This window comes from Bos indicus x Bos taurus, chromosome 11, assembly GCF_003369695.1.
Source record: "Bos indicus x Bos taurus breed Angus x Brahman F1 hybrid chromosome 11, Bos_hybrid_MaternalHap_v2.0, whole genome shotgun sequence".
Classification (NCBI taxonomy): Eukaryota; Metazoa; Chordata; class Mammalia; order Artiodactyla; family Bovidae; genus Bos; species Bos indicus x Bos taurus.
The window spans coordinates 56,966,226-56,981,928 of NC_040086.1; the positions used below are offsets into that span (position 1 = coordinate 56,966,226).

Genomic DNA, 15,703 nt, shown 5'->3' on the forward strand with positions numbered 1-15,703 from the left:
AAAATACTGAAGTGGTTTGCCATTCCCTTTCCAGTGGACCACATTCTGTCAGACCTCTCCACCATGACCCACCCATCTTGAGTGGCCCCACAGGGCTTGGCTTAGTTTCATTGAGTTAGACAAGGCTGTGGTCCATGAGATTAGATTGACTAGTTTTCTGTGATTATGGTTTCAGTGCGTCTGCCTTCTGATGCCCTCTCACAATACCTACCATCTTAACTTGTATTTCTCTTACCTTGTACGTGGAGTATCTCTTATGGCTGTTCCAGCAAAGAGCAGCTGCTGCTCCTTACCTTGGAGGAGGGGTATCTCCTCACCTCCGCCCCTCCTTACCTTGAATGTGGAGTAGCTCCTCTTGGCCCTCCTGCACTCGGGCAGCCACCACTCCTTGGACGTGGGGTTGCTCCTCTAAGCCGCAGCCCCTGACCTCGGGCGTGGGGTAACTCCTCTTGGCCGCTCCTGCGCCATCGCAGCCTGGCACTTTCGGCCACTGATCCTGACCTTGGACGTTGGGTACCTCCTCTTGGCCACCGTCCCTGGCCTCTGACATGGGGTAGCTCCTTTCGGGCACGCTTCTGTGAGATCCGTTGCAGCCGGCATGCTTCATTTGGGTTACAGAACCCAAGTAAAGTTAAGTGATTGCCTAAATGACTCACTTGCCAAAAATGCACAATGACAAAAACATACATTTCAGCAACTTTTTGGGTAATGGGAAAATAGATTTTTTTAAATTAATTTTATTTGATAATATGAATTCTACTGAAAAAAAAGAAGGGGAAGGCTGAAATGGCAATCTCAGAGAAGAACAGGCAGATAAAGGGGTTCCATGCCCTGATTATTTTTGCTAGGAAGGTTGGGATTCATATTTTTCCTCCTTCCCTCTTCCTTTCTTCCTGCCTTCTTTCTCCTTTTCAAATATTTTTTTCATACTCCTTGAATGTAGAAAAATCTACATTCAGGGGTAATGACCTAAAGAAATCAATTAAGCTGGTAAACTCAACTTCAACTCCAAGTTGTCTCTGAGTGATACCACCTAGTCAGAATGGAATAAGAATATTATATATATATTTCTGGGGATAAAATGATGAGAAATAAATTTTACATGTTTCTTTTTGTGATTTTCCTTTTACTGTGTTAGATAAGAAGGTTAGCTATTAATGCTTTGAGAGGAACATCTTCCCACAGGGTAAAGTAACAAAAGGACATTTGTAGCAATATGAGCCTGGGAGCTGAAAAACACTCCAGGTACAGGACTCAGACTAGAAATATATTAGACTAAATTCTTCAAAATTTTTCAACTGAAACCATATGAATGGAAAGTTTTCCTTGTCTGAGAAAGGATCAAATCTTATCAGGTAAAGAATATTATTTCCTGAGAAGCAATAATCTTGTTGTGAATCTACTAAAGTTTGGTCTATAAATACTTACATAGTCTATTTAAGAAACTGGAGTGTTTGTTATACAAAGAAACTGTCTATTCAGAACAATAAAAAGCTTGACATTTTCTTCAAATTTTGACATTTGAGAGTCAAATATATTTAAATGCTTGTATGTATGTATTAAAACTGGTTTTATCATAGATGTTGTAATGTAAATATTTAAGATGACAGTGAAAATTTTGTTTTCCTTTGTATGCTACAATTATTTAAAATCAACTTGATGTTGCTAAACAACTTGAAATTTTTTGTTATGTCTTGGTTTTGTTTTATTTTTCTGTTTCACCAATACCAGTTGATGATTCTTTGCACTATGAAACCAAAAGAAAAAAAAAAGGGAGAGAGAGAACAAACTGTGAACATTAATATTAATGCACGTTTTGTAAATTGGATTTTATGTTATGGTACCAGTTTTGCAATTTAAGACTAACTAGGTTTGGGCTCCAAAATCACTGCAGATGGTTACTGCAGCCATGAAATTAAAAGACACTTACTTCTTGGAAGAAAATTTATGACCAACCTGGATAGCATATTCAAAAGCAGAGACATTACTTTGCCAACAAAGGTTCGTCTAGTCAAGGCTATGGTTTTTCCTGTGGTCATGTATGGATGTGAGAGTTGGACTGTGAAGAAGGCTGAGCGCCGAAGAACTGATGCTTTTGAACTGTGCTGTTGGAGAAGACTCTTGAGAGTCCCTTGGACTGCAAGGAGATCCAACCAGTCCATTCTGAAGGAGATCAGCCCTGGGATTTCTTTGGAAGGAATGATGCTCAAGCTGGAACTCCAGTACTTTGGCCAGCTCATGCGAAGAGTTGACTCACTGGAAAAGACTCTGATGCTGGGAGGAATTGGGGGCAGGAGGAGAAGGGGACGACAGAGGATGAGATGGCTAGATGGCACCACTGACTAGATGGACGTGAGTCTGAGTGATCTCCAGGAGTTGGTGATGGACAGGGAGGCCTGGCGTGCTGCAATTCATGGGGTTGCCAAGAGTCGGACACGACTGAGCGACTGAACTGAACTGAGGCATTCCTCATTTTATTTATTTTCACACAAGTAGAAATTTCTCCCAAAATACCACGAAGAGATATATTTATGGGTTGAATTATGTCTACCCCTGGGGAAAAAAAAAAATTGTGATCTTAATCCCAGGTATCTCAGAATGTCATCTTATCTAGAGATAGGGTCTTTATTGGAGAAGGAAATGGCAACCCACTCCAGTGTTCTTGCCTGGAGAATCCCAGGGACAGGGGAGCCTCGTGGGCTGCCGTCTACAGGTTCGCACAGAGTCGGACGCAACTGAAGTGACTTAGTAGCAGCAGGGTCTTTATAGCAGTAATTAACTCAGAATTAGATCAGTATAGTGGGCCTTAATCCTTTATGACTGGTTTCTTATGGAAAGTGTGATTTCGGACACAGAGGCATACAGAGAAGGAAAATAACATGAATACACAGGGGAAACATCATCTATAAGGCAACGAATGCCTAAGGCTACCACAAAGTAAAGAAGAGGCATAGAATAGGTTTTCCCCCCACAGCCCTCAGAAAGAAAAAACACTGCTGACATTTTGATTTTGAGATCCTAGTCTCTAGGACTATATGACAGACATATTGTTTAAGCTACCTAGTTTGTGGTGCTCAATTACTATACCCCCAAGAAACTAATAAAAGATATTTGTCCAAAGTCATTGTTGAGATGATATATTTAGGATCTGGATACTATATAGATCATCCTGTGGAATTACTAACCCAGTGTCATTGTTATTGAGAAATTTAGGAGATGATGATTACTTTGAGAGATTAGTATTACATAGAAATTCTCAGCCCTGGAGTAAATATAAAGAGCAATGACTATTTACTCTCTACAGGAGTTCTCTCAGTTAAGAAAAAAGTCAAAAATAGAAAAAAAAAAAAACAAAACTGAAATGATGGGAAGACAGAAATAAGATTATGTAATAGTGAGATTCTCTATAGAACGAATTCTAAGAAAACGTCATATTTCTGTCCACTAGTTGACAAATCTTGTGTCATTCTCACTGCTTGAATGTGAGCAAGACTTGTAAATATGAATTTTACTTGCTTAATTATGTTACTTTACATGGCAAAAACTGGGAAAGGAGTAGGTCAAGGCTGTATACTGTCACACTGCTTATTTAACTTATATGTAGAGTACACCACGCAAAATGCCAAGATGGATGAATCACAAGCTGGAATCAAGATTGGTGGCAGAAATATAACAAACTTAAGATATACAGATGATACCACTCTAATGGCAGAAAGTGAAGATGAACTAAAAAGCCTCTTGATGAGGGTAAAAGAGAAGAGTGAAAAAACAGGTTTAAAACTCATCATTCAAAAAACAAAGATCATGGCATCTGGTCTCATTACTTCATGGTAAATATATGGGAGGGGACTGGAAAACAGTGACAGATTTTATTTTCTTGTGCTCCAAAATTACTGTGGATGGTGACTGCAGCCATAAAATTAAAAGATGCTTGCTCCTTGGAAGAAAATCTATGACAAAACTAGTCAGCATGGTAAAAATCAGAGACATCACTTTGAAGACAAAGGTCCACATAGGCAAAGCTATGGTGTTTCAGTAGTCAGGTATAGATGTGAGAGTTGCACATAAAGAAGGCTGAGTGCTGTAGAACTGATGATTTCAAGCTGTGGTGCTGAAGAAGACTCTTCAGAGTCCCTTAGGCTGCAAGGAAATCAAACCAGTCAATCCTAAAGGAAATCAATCCTGAATATTCATTGGAAGGACTGATGCTAAATCAGAAGCTCCAATACTTCAGCCACCTGACTCATTGGGGAAAAAACCCTGATACTGTGAAAGATAGAGGGCAGGAGGGAAAAGGAGTGACAGATGAGATGGTTGGATGGCATCCCCAGCTCAGTTGACATGAGTCTGAGCAAACTCAGGGAGATAGTAAAGGACAGGGAAGCCTAATGTGCTGCAGTCCATGGGGTTGCAAAGAGTCAGACACAATTTAGTGACTGAACAACAACAACATAAAGCAAAAAAGATTTTGGAAATGTAATTTTAATTACATTTGCTTCTATTTGCAGCAAAGAATCCACCTGCAATGCTGGAGACCTAGGTTCAATCCCTGGGTCAGGAAGATCCTCTGAAGAAGGGAATGGCTACTCACTCCAGTATTCTAGGCTGGAAAATTCCATAGACAGAGGATTCTGGTGGGCCACAGTCCATGGGGTTGCAAAGAGTCAGACACAACTGAGAGACTAACAATTTCACTCTTCACTTTTACAGTTGGAGGGTCTTTAAATGTACAACTGGGGGTGGGGGAAAGTCTTTTTCTCTTTTGAGGCAAAGAAGGAAAATCACTCCTCAAAACCCAGCAAATCTTACTGTGAGATCTTTAATACTGTGCAATCTCCTCAGTCTCTCTCTCTCTCTTTTTTTTTGCAGTGGAGCAAGAAATCCAAGTCTAATCCAAGTTACAGAAAACAAGACAGTGATGGCTATAAAGGGAGTGATCTGAAGCAGCAGTCTCTTTTCCCTCCCACATCCAATATATGTGCTTTGCAGAAGACAAAAGTAACAGGTCCACAGAATACAACGGCTAGAATTACAAAAGTTCATTCATTCAAGGGTGGTTGAAGACAGGAAAGACAAGTGAGAGGTTAAATGGCACAGGGAGGAAAAGTCCTGAAATCAGTCCAGGTGTGGGGCTGGCAGATGCTAGAAAAGAGCTGCAGAAAAACTTGTGGTCCTTTCACTTTTCACTGGTGTTTAAAATCCATGCAGGGAGATTCTGCCTTACCTGCACCAGAGACAAAAATCCCCATTCCTCAGAGAGACTGGAATGTGCACAGGGCCCTTGGCACAGTGGGTCCTGCCTTCCCTGGTTGGGGAGGTGAACAAGGTAAAGAACTGCCATGGAATCCTTCCTGTCTCACCCATCTCCACTGGATGGCAGATGACTCCAGGGACCAGCAGCAGGTCCCTGAATTTGCAGGAGATGGGTGAGGTGAGGGGAACTTCTCTGCAGAAGTGGAGCTACTGAGGGCAGACTGCAGGTAGACCATCTTATGGAGGACTCTGTTGCTTAAGAAAACCACCAAGGAGAAGAGGTGCAATTGGAAAAGATATGCTTTTGCAGAGATCTTTGCTTCATTGGCGCTGATAATGAATAAAGGAAAGAGGACAGACAAGAGGCATCCATTGACTGTGTAGGAGGACTTCATCACTGTGAGAAAATCAAGGGCAAACTGAATCCAAAGTAGTAAAGCCCATTTTTTTTATGTTTGACAACCACTGGTGTATTTCAGTTCCTTTATTGAACCAATGATATTCGAAGAAGTGTAGTGAGTAGAGAAGAGATGTATATAGGAGGCCAACCAGCTGACCAGCAAGATGGATGGGAAAGAGACTCACAAACATCCTCTGGAGAAGGAAGAGAGCCCACAGCACAATGTTGAAGAGCGTATCAGCTATTATTCGGCTAATGCTAGGGAATGGGTGAGTCTTCCTCTCTGATACCTCAAATGCCAGCTCAATAATGTCCTGAAACAAAATAGGGTTCACAGCTTTGCTAAACACAAACAGGAGGAGCACCCAAACAACAATGAAATTTGATGTGAGGAAGCATTCCAACTGCAAACAAACGTCCCCATTTCATGATGGCTCACCAGTAATTTGGGCCATTAATGACTAAGCACAGGAACAAACACTCGATAAAACAAGAGGAGACTGAACCAGAACAACGCCACCATTCTACGTACAGCATTGAAAATTTCTACTGACAATACAGGTTCACACTCCTGTTTCCTTACTATACTCTGGACTCTCCTCTGAGCCAGGATCCTAATTGTTCTTTTTCCACTGTTCCTCTCTCTCTTGCTGAATTCAAGCATCTAGCTTTGAGATGGTATTAATAGAAATTCCCCAGATGGAGTCTTTGATTTCCCCTGGAAAGGCCCTGCAGAAAGGTTTTGACACCGTCAGCCGTCTCTTCACCATCCAACCTATCAGTTATACAAAGGAGATAGAAGTGTCTCCAAATCTTTCATCATGAAGGACTTGGCAGCTTTGCTGCTATGGTTCTATTGGGCCAGACCCTTCTCCAGCCCTGCCCTTGGCCACCAAAGGTCCACTAGGCTCTTCAGCATCATTCTGTATTGGTACTCTGGCTTCCACTCAGGCCACTGTCATCTCCATTTGGCATGCCCAGACCACATGGGGCCCCTACAATTTTTAAAAGAGAAAAAAATTAAGCCAACTGTGGAGAAAAAAGCAATTAAAAATAATCAATCCAAAAGAACACAAAAGACAAAATCTGTTGCAACTAATAGAAAAACAACTAGCAGTTAGATAAATTTTAATCACGAGCCTCAATGACTCCATTAAGGTATACTGTCTAAACACAGCAATAAAAGGTAAAGATTTTCAAAGTGGAAAAAAATCCACCTATATGCTGTTTATAAGAAACCCACTTTAATTATAAAGATATACATGAGTTAAACTGAAATGATGGAAAAATCCAATCTACTTTTTTAAAAAGCTGGAATATTTATATTAATATGGGAATAAACAGATTTTGATACAAAAAGTACTAGGTCCAGAAGATTGTTATTCAAGGATAAAGAAATCAATTTTCAATGAATATATAACAACATTAAAAGTGAAAGCAACTAAGAAAAAATTCCCCAAATTGCAAAACTGAAAGAATGCAAAGCAAAATAGACAAATTCATCATGATATATGCAAATATATATGTTATATATATTACTTATATATATATGTGTGTGTGTGTGTGTGTGTGTGTGTTACTTATTAGTGGATATAGGGAGCATTGAAAAGAACCCTCCCCTATGGGCCTCTGTTCTTGGTAAGGATGCAAAGAGTAATCTGAAGTCTTACCCATGGCAAAAACAAGATTATTGAAGAAACAACTGGAAAAACAGCTCAAGGGAGAGATGGACCAAGCCAAGAGAGGCACTGGACCCTGGTTTATAGAAGGAAGAACATAAAGAACACCTCAGCAGAGAGGTGGGACCAAGCCAAGAGAGGCTCTGGCGCCAGAATGATGAGGTATGCAGGTTTTTCAAGACAGGGCTTTTAGATGTTCATACAGGTAGGCGAGGACTGAGAGTTTTGATTGACAGTCTGTAATGAAGGAGACCCCAGTTTGATTCCTGGGTAGGGAGGACCCTCTGGAGAAGGGATAGGCTACCCATTCCAATAATCTTGGAATACTCTTGTGGCTCATTTGGTAAATAATCTTCCTGCAATGCGGGAGACCTGGGTTCAATCTCTGTGTCGGGAAGATCTCCAGGAGAAGGGAAAGGCGACCCACTCCTGTGAGTAGAGAATTCCATGGACTATAAGTCCATGGGGTCGCAAAGAGTAGGACATGACTGAGCGACTTTCACTTTTTCTGCAAGTTACATAACCACAGCTCTATTGTACATGTCTTTACCATAATTCAATCTGTTATAATCAGATGTATGCATATATAGATATTTATGAACCTTTAATTGGCTCCCTGCTGCCTAAGGTCACCTGAGGACACAGCTGTGCATCAAGGGTGCATATGTGGGAGTTGGAGAAGCCCCTGTAGTTATTTGTATCCACTGTGCATCTGGGGCACAAACGTCAGAGTTGGATCCATCTCTATGCTTATTTTGTAGCATATCTGTGAGCTCTTCTGGGCCATGTTGGGGCGTGTCTGGGGTGGGGTTTAGAGATCAGCTTGAATCTTTTTTTAGCTAGGCCACCCCTCCTTATTCATGCCTAACTTCCTGTTTAACATTACCTTTCAGTAATTAGTAGAAAAACAGTAGAACTAGTACATAGAAAATCAGTGCAATTATATATATAGAAGCCCTGAACAACCGTAACGACTTATAAGTTAACATGTACAGAACACTCCACCCACAGCAGCCAAATATGCATTTTAAAATATGTTCACCTGGAACATTCACAAACAGAACATTTTTCTGAGTCATAAAACAAAGCTTAGCAAGTTGAAAAAATTAAATTATATGAAGTGTTTTTCTCCAGATTAAAACAGATTAATATAAATATTGATAACAGATAAATTTATGGAAAATCTCAAATATTAATATTTTAAGTTAAAGCAACACACTTCTAAATACACCATGGTTCAAAAATAAAATCACAAAAAAATTAGAATATATTTTGAGTTGGTTGAAAATGAAGATGCAACATATCTTCATTTGGTAAAGTCATCATTACTGAAAAGTTATAACATTTCAGGCTTATGTTACAAAGACACGCAGGTCTCAATTCATTGATCTAAGGTCCCACATCAAGAAACTGGAAAAAGAGGAGCAAATTAAACTCAAGGCAAGAATAAGGAAGGGAATAGTAAATATAACAGCAGAAACTGAAAACTAAAAGCACAATACAGAATATTAATTAATCAAGCCTGGTTCTTTGAAAATAATTAATGAAATTGATAAACCTCTAACCACATTAACCAAGAAAAAAAAAAGCACAGATCATAAATATTAAAAATAAAATTGAGTCTATCTCTACCACAGAAAGAGTAAACAGAATTAATGAATACTAAAAACAACTCTGTGTCTGTAAATTTGATACTTTTTATAAAATAGAAAATTCTCAAAAGACAGAGTATCATATTTCACATTAAAAATTATACATAAGTAGTATATATTAAAGAAATAAATTCTACCAACTGAGCTATCAGGGAAATTTATCTTCTTCTAGGACTTACTATCAATTATACTTTATATATATACAGTATGTATGTATATGTATAATATATGTTACTAACACAATTGACAAATATTCATATTGTCAGTCTTTTCTTACTGCCTCATAAGGATCCCTGAACCTTTTTCCAAATGTTTCAATTGTTTTTGAATCTCTTTTCAGGTAGGATAATTTTTGTTAATCTATCTTCAAGTTCACTAAGTCTTTACCATTCTACTATAGAGTTTATCCAGAGAATATTTTCACCTCAGATATTGTACGCTAGCTCTAATACTTAACTTTGATTATATGTTATATAATCACTTTACCTGCTGAGATATTCTTTTATTTATTATACTATTCTCAAGTGCATTACTCTAAACCTTTGAGTATATTTGGTGAAAATCTTTAGGATCAACATCATCTTGTGCGCAAGCACCTTTGATCTGGAATTTGTAGCCATGATAAACTCTTCCTTGCACTCTCCTAAAAGCACATTCTTTGACTTCTATAGCTTTATGTTCAGTGATAATGAATTATGCATAAAGGATATCTCAACAATAACATGTTGTGAACAGGTAGATATTATATATGTGTACTATTTTCAAAGTTTATACTAACTGGAGGTGGAGGCATTATTTTACCTGCTCTCATACAGCTATCAGGCATCATGAGATCAAGAAAGTTCCCAAGATTCTGTGAACAAAATTTTAAAGTTAATCTAGCATGCCTAGAAACCTGTGGCTAATAAAGGGACACTGGTAGTTTTAACACAATCTATATCGGCATTTTCATATAATCCTTCACTCTTCTGAGTAAAACTGATGCCTGTCTGGTTCCCTAAAATTAGTTTCAATGGAAATGCCCTTCTTTCCATTTCTTATTCATAATGTCAGCTACTTTTATACAGCTGCATTTGGAATATATTCATCTTGTCATAAAAAGCAAATCTACCATCGATTGCTGAATGTAAGACAGCAAGGAGGTTTGATGGTATTCATAGAGCATATCACACTTCTTTTGAGATGTCTTTGCCATCAGAAAATAATGTGAATAGTTTGAAAATGTTCACTGACAAACCTCTAGCGTGCTACTGAAATGTCGTTTATCTCTGCACTCGTATTGATTTTCATAAAGAGCTGAAATTTGAAATATACTTAATATTTGAATTTTGTACTTCTGTAAAAGCTATAAATATGTTACTCAAAAACTTTTAAAATATTAACTGACATTCTGAAAAGGTGTTATCATAAATTGTAAGTATGATTTTGAAAACAATTCAGGAGAATTATATTTAAATATGCTTTTTCTAAGTGTACCATTTTTACAGTGAGAATAATGAATACAAGATGATATGAAATAGTTTCAGTTTTTAACTTACTTAAAAGGCAGTTTTCAGTTCATCAAAATAATACACAAGGGGTAAGTTTATAGAATTGATGTCTTAGATGTATTTGCAAATATGATGATAAATATAAACAAAGTAATCTTTTTAAAAAACCTTGTTTATTTTACTCATCAGGTTAATGACTAAAAGAAGATAATATATAAAAATTTAAATAAAAGTAAAATATTGATAAATTTATGGTTGTAAATATGAAAGTTCTGTAAAATAACGTGGTTTTTCTGTGGATTATCTTTTCCTATGAACGTTCTAAGGTGTGAAGAGCTTGGATTGAAGAGGAAAAATTAAAATTTTATATAACCTCCTGTTCATTCTGCCTCTGTAACTCAGCTTGCTCCTTGCAAAGCCTGGATCACGTAGATGATGCAGTTTCAGAAAGTGGGGACTTACAATACTAGGAACTGGAGCTTATCTCACTCACCCTTGCCCTGCTCTTTGCAATTGCCCAGTCCCTGCAAACCTGCTTAATCATGTCTGCCCCTGTAAAGGTCAGGCAGCCCACTCCCTGTCTTGACTGCTGTTCCTGCACACGTGAAACCCCTTAGTTTAAACCAGACTATTAGCTGCTAGTGTTGCCCACTATAGTCCGTCTATAAAAACTCTGTAACCCGTTTGTTCAGGGTTCAGAGCTTGGAGTGTTAACTCCTTTGGGCCCACCAGCATAATAAACCTGAGTTCTCCAACTCCTTGAGTGTGGTGCTTGGTTTCTCAATTACTGGTTTCTGCAACAGTATTTTATAGGATTTTTTCCTATATAATATAGCATAAATTTATTTTAATAAAATATCTTTTTATATATAGTTCAAAATATTAACAGATCTCCTGTTCTGGGTTCCAATCATCTATTGTGCATTTATTGAAACATAAAAAATTGCAAAGCAACATAAAATAATTAAGGTAGATTTGGAAGAAATAAAAATTGTTATTTTGTTTCACAAATCAAAACATATCTCTTCACTTTTTGGAGTTTTTAGAAACATAAGTGTATTATGTCAAATGGGAAAAATTTTAGAGGGATTTTAAAGAGAAGGGTAATATCATGACTATTTTAAAGTTTTTATGCAATTTGACACATTAGAACATTTGTAACAACAAATGGCTAGTAAAAATCCAAGAAAATCATCAAGAAAAATAAGTCTAAAACTTGACTGTGGAAGAAATAAGGCTATTTACTACTATAAAACTCTTAAATTGTTACTTAGAGCTTAGCTAGATTGACTCTTAGACATCTTTCTTCATTGTTACAAGTCTGAAGATTCAGATGACTTTTCTAATTCTTTTATAGATTATTGTTAATTTTATAAGCTTTTCAAGTTTTATTCTCAATTTCTTATATTTTTTGATTCCCAAAGCAGTATGATAAACATAATCTAAAAGACACAAAATCATTAAACCTTAACCTTCCTGAACTCTGAGTGTCAAAGTGGTGTTTACTATCACTAGAAAACATTTCAGAGCTTTTGTAATCTATTTTAAACCACATGGATATCACCAGACGGTCAATACTGAAATCAGATTGATTGTATTCTTTGCACCCAAAGATGGAGAAACTCTGTACATTCAGCAAAAACAAGACCTGAAGCTGACTGTGGCTCAGATCAGTAGCTCTTTATTGGAAAATTCATGCTTAAAATGAAGCTGGTAGGGAAAACCATTAGGCTGTTCAGGTATGACCTAAATCAAATCCCTTATGATTATACAGAGGAGGTGACAAATAGATTCAAGGGATTAGATCTGGTGCAGACCTGAAGAACTATGGACAGATGTTCGTAACATTATCCAGGAGGTGGTGATCAAGACCACCCCAAAGCAAAAGAAATGCAAGAAGGAGAAATGGTTGTCTGAGGAGGCCTTACAAATAGCTGAGAAAAGAAGAGAAGCAAAAGGCAAAGGAGAAAGGGAAAGATATACTCAATTGAATGCAGAGTTCCAGAGAATAGCAAGGAGAGCTAAGAAGGCCTTCTTAAGTGAACAGTGTACAGAAATAGAGGAAAACAATAGAATAGTGTATTGCTGATCCTGTTTTTAATGCCAGGGGTTTTGGTGTATCTCACTGTCCACACTATTGGCTGAATCCAGGGTAGGCAAGGTACAAGCTAAGAGGCCGGAAGAAGATGCCAGGAGCCTTAGGAACTGCAGACACATTTATTCTCTCCTGGCTGGCACAACAGCTGGAGCAGCAGATGTAACATAACACAACATACCTACACACAACCTCTTTCCTGGATGACACAGTAGCCATAACAATATTTTCTCCTGGCTGATGAAATAGCTGTAGCAGCATTCACAGTATATTCTCTCCTCTCGTGGCAGATACAGCCATGACACAGCAGTAATTCCCCTCACTTTATGGATGAAGTTCCTATATATGTACAGCACAAAGTAGCTCATGACCAAGCGAGTAGCTCGTGACACACATATGCAGTGCTATAAATGATCTCAGCTGTTACATGATCATTATTTATAAACATGTGGCAACAGAGCCTGAACATGCTATCTTGGATAATTTACTCTCTTCCCACAAATAGGAAAAATGAGAGATATATTCGAGAAAATTGGAGATACCAAGGGAACATTGAATGCAGAGATAGGCCCAATAAATGAAAGAAATGGCAAGGACACAACAGAAGAAGAGATTAAGAAAAGGTGGCAAGTGTATACAAAAGAAGTATAAAAAAGTTATTAAAGACCTAGATAAACATGATGGTATGGTCACTCACCTGGAGCCAAACATCCTGGAGCATAAAGTAAAATGGCCTTAGGAAGTATTGCTATGAATGAGTGGAGGTGATGGAATTCCAGCTGAGCTATTTAAAATCCTAAAAGTGATGCCATTTATATGCTGCACTCAATATGCAAGCAAATTTCCAAAACTCAGCAGTGGCCACAGAACTGGAAAAGGTCAATTTTCATTCCAATCACAAAGAAAGGCAATGCCAAATAGTGTTAAAACTACCATAGAGCTGTGCTCACTTCACATGCTAGCAAGGTAATACTGAAAATCCTTCAAGCTAGGCTTCAGCATCACAGGAACTGAGAACTTCCAGAAGAGAAAGCTAAATTTAGAAAAGGCAGAGGAACCATAAATCAAATTTCCAACATCTGCTGGATCACAGAAAAAGCAAGTAAATTCTAGAAAAATGTATACTTCTGCTTCACTGACTATGCCAAAGCTTTGACTGTGTGGATAACAACAAACTGTGGAAATTTTTGAAAGAGAGGGGGAGGTCAGACCACCTTTCCTGCCTTTGGAGAAACTTGTACATAGGGCAAGAAGCAGCAGTTAGAATTGGACATGGAACAACTGACTCATTCAAAATTAGAGAAGTAGTATGTCAAGGCTGTGTATTGTCACCCTGCTTATTTAACTTCTATGCAGAGTACATCATGGGAAATGCCAGACTGGGTGACTCACAAGCTGGAATCAAGATTACTAGGAGAAATACCAAGAACCTCAGATATGCAGATAATACCATTCTAATGGCAGAAAGTGAAGAGGAACTAAAGAGTCTCTTGATGAGAATGAAAGAAGAGAGTTAAAAAAATGGCTCAAACTGAACATTCAAAAACTAGGATCATGGCATCTGGTCCTATCATTTCATGGCAAATAAATGGGGAAAAAGTGGAAACAATAACAGATTTTATTTTCTTGGGCTTCAAAATCACTTCAAGTAGTGACTGTGGCTACAAAATTAAAAGACAGTTCCTCCTTGGAAGAAAACCTATGACAAACCTAGGCAGCATAGTAAAAAGTACAGACATCACTTTGCTGACAAACGTACATATAATTAAAGCTATGGTTTTTCCAATAGTCATGTAGGGATGTGAGAATTGGACCATAAAGAAGGCTGAGCACCAAAGAATTGGTGCTTTCAAATTGTGCTGCTGAAGAAAACTCTTGAGAGTCCCTTGGATATCTAAGAGAGCAAACTAGTGAATCCTAAATGAAATCAACCCTGAATATTCATTGGAAGGACTACTTCTGAAGCTGAAGCTCCAATAATTTGACCACATACTGCAAAGAGTCAACTCATTGGAAAAGACTCTGATGCTGAGAAAGATTGAGGGCAGGAGGAAAAGGGGGGTGACAGAAGACGAGATGGTTGGATGGTGTCACCTACTCAAGGGATATGAGTTTGAGCAAACTCTGGGAGATATTGAAGGACAGGGAATGGTTGTGTGCTACAGTCAATGAGGTTGCAAAGAGTCAGACATGACTTAGCAACTGAACAACAACGCAATCCATTTTAACTTAGATCATAATAAGGAAGTGACTCTATGAATATCTCTTTTATTAACCCATTTGACTCTGTCTTAGCCATCACCACCATAATATGAGATACCATACACTCCTTATTTATTTAATGAATTGCAATCTAAATGGTCTCCATCTATCTACACAAATATTTTCACAATTTTCGGGTCATCACTTCTTTGACAGAAAGTTATTTGTGAACAACATCTCAATATATGTGTTTTAATTCATTATTTTTAAAAGTATTAGTCAATCAGTCAGTTCAGTTGCTCAGTTGAGTCCGACTCTTTGCAACCCCATGGACTGCAGCACGCCAGGCTTCCCTGTCCATCACCAACTCCCGGAGCTTACTCAAACTCATGGCTATTGGGTCAGTGATGCCATCCAACCATTTACTCTCCTATTGTCCCCTTCTCATGCCTTCAATCTTTCCCAGCATCAGAGGCTTTTCCAATGAGTTAGTTCTTTGCACCAGGTGGCCAAAGTATTGGAGTTTCAGCTTCAGCATTAATTCTTCCAATGAATATTCAGTTTAAGGGATAAGATTGTCTAAATAGTTTTTTTTTTTCCTTCTAATATACAGCCTCATACCTTTCTTTGTAGGTTACTGCCACAAAGTGGACTCCACTGTTAGCTGAATATATTTCAGAAATAGTCATGTTGTTTACTTAGTTAAAATTTGTTAACACAATCCTTTCTGAGAATAAGTACTTAAGTCCTTAACTATAAAGCCCTGTATTATTTGATCTGGTCCAAACTCTTCAGAATTCTCTTTTATCATTCTCTGTTGCTCAGTGCATTCTACTAGTGGCTTGGGTTCACTTTCTTGGCCTGCTCATGTTGTCATCCAGGACAAGGCCTTCATTTATTTTACATGAAGAAATCACATTATTTTGCAGACT

General features: G+C 38.0%; 1 pseudogene; it reads right to left on the reverse strand.

Moving 5' to 3' along the window:
- Positions 1-1,705: 1,705 nt before the first annotated feature.
- Positions 1,706-15,460, reverse strand: LOC113900838 (annotated as a pseudogene).
- Between the last annotated feature and the right edge of the window lie 243 nt (positions 15,461-15,703).